We start from the raw sequence: 7,956 nt of genomic DNA, 5'->3' as shown, positions 1-7,956 counted from the left end.
TTCCATGAAGAAGAATACGATACACATTTATTGTTAAATGAAAATAAAGGAAATTTATTACCTGTATACGATACGGTAGTACGGTAGTTGTCAACACAAACCAGACAAACTGAATCCTACAGTATCAAGAATTTACTCATTTATTCAATGACAATCATGTCATCATCTTCTGGAACATCATCATAACAATCCAATTCCTGAATTTCCTGGTGAATTTCTTGTGACTCCATTCTTTCAGAATCAGTGGACCAAATCTCATGTTTAGCCTGGGGGGGGGGCTTATTTTCGGGGGGATGCCTTATATATCACTCAGAAGGAAACCTGTAAGTAGGTCTTAGTTTCGGAGGATGTCTTATTTTCGGGGAAACACAGTATCCGCTTTTGTAAGATAGGTCCACATTCCTATGTGCAGCAGGATGTGGCTGGGAACGACCCTGCAGGCTGTTCCCAGCATTTAGACAAAGGAAAATTTTTGTGGTTTAGACCTTTAAAAGGACTGCCTACATCTGGAACCGTGTGGTCATGAGTGCAGACTCCAGTGGTCTTATTTTTGACTCTGGGGTTTGACCCCACAACAGGGTGCAGAGGCCGCCCCCTCTAGGCTGGATGTGGGGTCCTTTCGCTGGGCCGCAGAACCACGCAGCCAGTCCTGCAGGGCGCCGACACGGTTTGCTGTTGCTGTTTGAGCAGCTTGCGAGGATTCTCACCCCACTTCTTAGGCTCGGGAGGTTTGGTATTTTAGGGTTTCTAGCTGTTACAGATAAAGGGCTTGTTTGAACGGCGAGGGGAAGGAAGCAGGAAAGTGTTTCTAGCTTATGGAGGGGCATGTTACTGCCTGGATGTGTGCTGCATCTCCCGTCCCCCTTCATACTGTGAAACCCAATTCCCACTGTGCTGGCATTGAGAGGCGGGGCCTTTGGGACCGGATTAGTCATAAGGGTGGAGCCCCATGAATGGGATAAGCGCCCTCATATGAGACCCCAGAGAGCTCCGGTGGCCAAGACTGTCCTCTGTGCGAGGAAGCAGCTCTCATCAGAAACAGAACCTGCCGGCCCCGTGGACTTGGCCTGCCCTGCCGCCAGGACTCCAGAAATAAATAAATGCCGGCTGTGGCGTCTGTTCTACAGACAAAAAGCGTCCAGAGGTGGGAGGAGGAGAGATGGAAGGACCAGGAGCACAATTCGGCCCCTCCTTCCCATTTGCTCTGACCACAGAAAGGGACTGAACAACTCGGAACCTTCTTGTAAATTACAAAAGCAGGGTGTGTTTAGTATAGAAATGTTGGGAACAGAGGCTTTTCTAGCCTCTCCATTAAAAATTGCAACTTTTGCTCTAGCCAGTTTGGCTCAGTGGTTGGAGCATCAGTTTGCAGACTGACGGGTTGGGGCTCCATTCTGGTGAGGGGCACGTACTGGGATTGCAGGCTTGATCCCTGGCCCCAGGGGGCAACCAATCCATGCGAGAGGTTTCTGTCTCTCTTGTCTCTGCCCTCCCTTCCACTCTATCTAAAAATCAATGGTAAAAATGTCCTCAGGTGACGATTAACAACAACAAAAATTGCAACTTTTTTCTCAAGGCACTTCTTATCCCCTTCCTCACTTTATTTTGTACCATCTGACATATTGGTGTTAACATAAAACCATTCAAACCTGTAAAGAATTTTTGTGGGTTTATTTGAGCCAAACTGTGGACAATTGCTGGGAAGCAGAACCTCAGTGAATTGAGATAATGCTCTGGAGAATGGCACGGTACATCTGTATTTATACACTAGAGGCCTGGTGCACGACATTCATGCATTTGGGGGAGGAGGGCTGTGCCCTCTTAAAGTCCAGGAGCTCTCAGGGGATGTCCTACTGATAGCTTAGGTCTGCTTCCTGGCAGTGAGGCATCCTGCTGCACCATGAGCCTGGCTTCTGGCTGAGCGGCACTCCCCCTTGTGGGAGTGCACTGACCACCAGGGGGCAGCTTCTGCGTTGAGCGTCTGCCCCCTGATGGTCAGTTCGTGTCATAGAGACTGGTCATTGTGGTCATTCTGGTCATTCCACCATTTGGTTGATTTGCATATTAGCCTTTATTATATAGGATTGCAATCAAAGGGAGGGACGTAGGTGGGTTACATGAAATCCATTGGTGATAGACTAGAGAGGCAGGAGAAAGCAAAGTGGGGAAACTCCTGGAATTGAATAAAAGGTAAAATGATAGGTGGGTGCAAAAACAATTAACATGGTAACAATGTAGGAATTTGTGGTCTGTCTTGGCAGCCAGGCACATTAGGTTGTGCCGAGAAAAGGGCTCCAGAAAAAGGGAAGTTGACCCAGACATTTCAAAGGGTATGTTATCATAGATACAAAAAGACACATAGGCTCAATTAAGGTAAAGGTTGACCTTGTCAGTAAAGATACTGGCCTAGGATGTAACTACCCACCATAACTGCTTTAGTTAAAGTTTAATTTCAGACTGTCCTTTGTGGTGACTTTAGGTCTGAGTTTGCAAGACGGCCAAGAAGGCCTCCCTTGAGCTGGTCAGGTCAGCATGTGGCCCCTTCTGTGCACATTGGGGATTCAGTTAAGTAATTTGCTTATGGTCTGGCTCTCCCAGTCCAGGGTAAGTTGCATGAAGGTGAGGATATTGTCTATTTACTGCCATATTCCTAGTGCTCTGTAGTGCCTGGTATACAGCTGGCACTCAATAATCATTTGTTACATGAATGCATGAATGACTTTTCCATGAAGCCTGCACCACTTAGAAAGAAACAGGCATGTGCCCTGACCAGGAATCGGACCCACAACCTTCTGGTGTACGGACGACACTCCACCCACTGAACCACCCAGCCAGGTGGTGCTGTAGACACCGAGAGCCACATTTTCCTCCCCAGGAGCCCAGCAGGTGATGCTTCAGTGCAGCCCAGGGGAGCCCATCGGCTCGCCCACATCGCCGGCTGTCGTCAGTCTTAGACGTTTGCGAGTCTCACAGGCATTTCGTTTTTGTGTTGATTTGCATTTATCTAATTGTCAGTAAGTTTTGCTATTTACTCATTTTTCTTAACGGCTGAAACTTTTTCTTTGAAAACCGCTATTTCTTACCTTTTGCCTGTTTTCATGTCAGATTGTCATTTTTTCTCTTTAGCTTATACTCATATAAACACTTTATAAATTAAAGCAGTAAAGTCTCTGCTGCCGTGCATGTTGTAAATACCTTTTTCACTTCACACTGGTCTTTGGATTTTGTTTAACTTTTATTCTATAGAGAAAAACTACATTTAAATTTCTGTTTAAAAAGTATATATTTTTATTGATTTCAGAGAGGAAGGGAGAGGGAGCAAGATAGAAACATCAATGATAAGAATCACTGATTCGCTGCATCCTGCATGCCCCACACTGGGAATCAAGCCCGAAACCTGGGCATGTGCCCTGACTAAGAATCGTGGTTCACTGGCCAACACTCAACCACTGAGCCATGCTGGCCGGGCTAAAGTTACCAGTTTTTTATTCTTCTTTGGAAAGTTTTTTCTACCTCATTCACAAGACCTTTTAGAAACTTTATGCTTTAGATTATATTTAACTCCTTGATATCTGTTCATTCTTTTGATAATTTTATTTATTTATTTATTTTAATCCATTGATTTTAGGAGAGTAAAAGAGAAGGAGAAAGGGGGAGAGAGAGGAACATTGATGTGAGAGAGACACACTGATTAGTTGCCTCCTGCATATGATGGGATCAAACCTGCAACTCAGGTACGTGCCCTTGACTGAGAATCAAACCTGTAGCCCTTTGGTATGTGGGCTGATGCTCTAACCATTGAGCACATCTATCAGGGCGATAAATTTTATTTAAATCTTTGAGGCACCAAACTGAGGGAATGCACTAAGTATTGAGCTTCCCCAAACAGTTTGTCAGTGAATTCGTGTTTTTCCTCCTTTTAAGTGTCGCCTTCACCATGAACTAAAATGCCATTTGTATTTGGGTATATTTTATTTTATTTTCCATTGTTTCAATGATGTCTATTTTTTCCTCCAATATAAAACCGGTTTTAAATTTTGCTCATGCCTGGGTGTTACTATGTAAAAACATTACCTTCTTCCTTACCCAAATGTCACAGCCTCACAAGCACCCAGAACACAGGCCCTGGGGCCCGTCTGAGCAAAGCTCTGCGGAGAAGCACTAAGGTGTGCCCGCCTGGCACAGCACAGCGGGGAGAGGTGCCGGGTGCAAACACAGCATGCTCTGAGGATGCCTGATTGGGCAGGAATGCCCTGCATGTGCTTAAAACTCACGCTGGGCGGGCACTGTGCCAGGCCCACGGTGGGGCGAAGTCTGATTTCATTCAGAAAAGTGACCTGGCGATTAGTTCTAGTTAAGTGGTTACAGAGTAACCAAGCTACAGGCCTGGGTGTGCAGCGGCTGTGGGCAGAGGAGGACATACTTTGGGGGAAAGGAGAAAGGGTGTGTTGGAAAACCAGGGCATCTCACACGCTCCAGAAAGGGCTCCACTTTCTGGAAAGAATGAAGCGCTGAACTAGCATGAGTGCGCTTCCTTTGTAGTGTTAGGGTGGCTCCCTCTCTCACACATCACAGCCACCCCTCTCGTGGTTGTAACATCTCCATCAGTGCAGGTGGGCACAGCTGCCCACCTAGGCCTGCTGCTGGGGCCAGTGCCCGGGGCCAGTGCCCTGAGCCGGGCCTGTCGCTGGCTTTTCTGGTGGAGCCTCCTTACCTCTCTACGGCAGGTGTTTGCCCGCCTGGGTGTCAGTTCAGATGCTGTTTCTCACCTCTGTGCTATGCCAGCTGGCTTTCACCCCCTACACCTCCCACCACTCCACCCCACCCCACCCCACCCCACCCCACCCCACCCCATCCATACAGTTCAAGAACCTGCCCATCTTCCCGATGAGCTGTGTCCAGTCAAACCAATTACTTAGGTCCCCCTTTCTCTCTAGAGGCGGCATCTCTTCACATCTCACTGTGACCTTTGTACTTTACACTTTGCCCTGCCAGTCTGCCCCTTTCACTCCTCTGCACCTTCCAGGAGTGTTTTCACTTCACAGACGGAGACTGATAACATCTAACTGTCCTGTAAGCGGGGGTACCTCTCCATGGTTGTGGGTGTGTGGAGGCTGGGTGTGTGGAGGCTGGGTGTGGGGTGTGAGGAGGCTGGGTGTGTGGAGGCTGGGTATGGGGTGTGGGGTGTGAGGAGGCTGGGGTGGAGTGTGGAGGCTGGGTGTGGGGTGTGAGGAGGCTGGGTATGGGGTGTGGGGTGTGAGGAGGCTGGGGTGGAGTGTGGAGGCTGGGTGTGGGGTGTGAGGAGGCTGGGTGTGGGGTGTGTGGAGGCTGGGTGTGGGGAGTGAGGAGGCTGGGTGTGGGGTGTGAGGAGGCTGGGTGTGGGGTGTGGGGTGTGGAGGCTGGGTGTGGGGTGTGGAGGCTGGGTGTGGGGAGTGAGGAGGCTGGGTGTTGGGTGTGAGGGGGCTGGGTGTGAGGTGTGGAGGCTGGGTGTGGGGTGAGGAGGCTGAGTGTGGGGTGTGAGGAGGCTGGGTTGGGTGTGAGGAGGCTGGGTGTTGGGTGTGAGGGGGCTGGGTGTGGGGTGTGAGGAGGCTGGGTGTGGGTGTGGGGGCTGGGTGTGCGGTGTGTGGAGGCTGGGTGTGGGGTGCGTGGAGGCTGGTTTGTGGGTGTGAGGGGGCTGGGTGTGGAGGCTGGATGTGGGGTGTGGTGTGTGGGAGCTGGGTGTGGGGTGTGTGGGGGGTGGGTGTGGGGTGTGAGGGGGCTGGGTGTGGGGTGTGGAGGCTGGATGTGGGGTGTGGTGTGTGGGAGCTGGGTGTGGGGTGTGTGTGGGGTGGGTGGGTGTGGGGTGTGAGGGGGCTGGGTGTGGGGTGTGTGGGGGCTGGGTGTGGAATGTGAGGGGGCTGGGTGTGGGGTGTGGGGTCTGGGTGTGGGGTGTTGGGGGTCTGGGTGTGGGGTGTGGAGGCTGGGTGTGGGGAGTGAGGAGGCTGGGTGTGGGGTGTGAGGAGGCTGGGTGTGGGGTGTGGGGTGTGGAGGCTGGGTGTGGGGTGTGGAGGCTGGGTGTGGGGAGTGAGGAGGCTGGGTGTTGGGTGTGAGGGGGCTGGGTGTGAGGTGTGGAGGCTGGGTGTGGGGTGAGGAGGCTGAGTGTGGGGTGTGAGGAGGCTGGGTTGGGTGTGAGGAGGCTGGGTGTTGGGTGTGAGGGGGCTGGGTGTGGGGTGTGAGGAGGCTGGTGTGGTGTGAGGAGGCTGGGTGTGGGGTGTGGAGGCTGGGTGTGGGGTGAGGAGGCTGGGTGTGGATGTGAGGAGGCTGGGTGTGGGGTTTGAGGAGGCTGGGTGTGGGATGTGAGGAGGCTGGGTGTGGGGTGTGAGGAGGCTGGGTGTGGGGTGAGGAGGCTGGGTGTGGGTGTGAGGAGGCTGGGTGTGGGGTGTGAGGAGGCTGGGTGTGAGGAGTGAGCGGGCTGGGTGTGGGGTGTGGGGTGTGAGGAGGCTGGGTGTGGGGTTTGAGGAGGCTGGGTGTGGGGTGAGGAGGCTGGGTGTGGGGTGTGGAGGCTGGGTGTGGGGTGTGAGGAGGCTGGGTGTGGGGTGTGTGGGGGCAGGTTGATGGGGTGTGAGGGGGCTGGGTGTGGGGTGTGATGGGGCTGGATATGGGGTGTGGAGGCTGGGTGTGGGATGTGGAGGCTGGGTGTGGGATGTGTGGAGGCAGGTTGATGGGGTGTGAGGGGGCTGGTCTGAGAAATGAAGAAGAGCAGCAGGAGTTTGGGAGGCGATGCCTGTTTGATCTGCCCGCAGGCTTAGCTTGCAGGGAGCCATGTGGAGGATGCAGGGTGCAACCAGGTGGGGGCGCAACAGTACCCCTGGGACTAGACAGTAAGCCCTTGCTTGTACCCTCACATGATTGGAAGCTGCAGTGTAAGTCCCTAAACGCAGAGCTGGTGACGGGAAACATCCTGGCGGGAGTGGGTGTGGGATGGGGTGTCGGATGTCTGAAAAGAGAAGAGTCTGGAAGTGCAAGCGAATCAGCCACCCGCGCTTAGATCAGAGCCTGCTTGCCTCTCCCAGTGCCCCCTGCTGGCGACTCCCGAGGCTGCGAAGAACGTTAGACCCAGGTTACACCCACCTCCTGCAGCTGCAGAAGGAAACAGAGGAGTCTCCAGGCAGCCGGGGGGGGGGGGGGGGGGGGGGGGGGGGGGGGGGGGGGGGGGGGGGGGGGGGGGGGACCTGCGGGCAGAGCTGCTCACGCCAGTGAAGGTTAACGATGCTAGCAGCGTTGGCATCGATCTGCGGCGGGAAAAGGAGGCCTTTCTTCTCGTTAATAAAGTTCCTGGGAAGGTAACGCCGTGCAGGCAGCCCAGAAGTTCAGCCTCCTCCGTGGACACAGCAACGAGCTCCGGAAGGGAGTTAGCAGGCCGGCCCTGTGAGAAGGGAGGGCCAGCCGGCACCCCATCAGGAACGGGTAACAGTGATTTGAAAACTGCACAGACGTCACACAGGTAGGACTGAAAAAACATCACCTTTTTCCTCTTAGACGGCATGCGTTCAGAAAAAGCACAAGCTCTGCGGGCTCAGAAGCACAGTCCTGTCTTATGTGCGGTTGATGAACAAACACAAACCTCAAAACAAACCTGAAGGGCCTGATTCTGATGAGGAACGAGTGTGTTCCGTCCTGAGCCCAAAACCGTGCAGTGTGGGAGCCGGTGGGGAGCCCTCTTCCTGGTCACCAGGAGGTCAGCCCCCGTGACCTCCCCCTTCGGCCAAGCCCCTGGCCGTGACCTCTCCCTGTGGCCAGGCCCCTGGCTGTGACCTCTCCCTGCGGCCAGGCCCCTGGCTGACAGGCATGTTCCTCCGGAATCTGCAGGGCGGCCACTTCGGGAGGATTAGTCACCGCTTCCCTTCTTCCCGAAATCCTTGCGCCTCACGAGTCTGCAGAGCCGGGCTGGCGGGTACCTGGTGCCTTGCTACATTG

The sequence above is a fragment of the Pipistrellus kuhlii genome, unplaced genomic scaffold, assembly GCF_014108245.1.
Source record: "Pipistrellus kuhlii isolate mPipKuh1 unplaced genomic scaffold, mPipKuh1.p scaffold_m20_p_18, whole genome shotgun sequence".
Classification (NCBI taxonomy): Eukaryota; Metazoa; Chordata; class Mammalia; order Chiroptera; family Vespertilionidae; genus Pipistrellus; species Pipistrellus kuhlii.
This window is presented reverse-complemented; position numbering follows the sequence as displayed.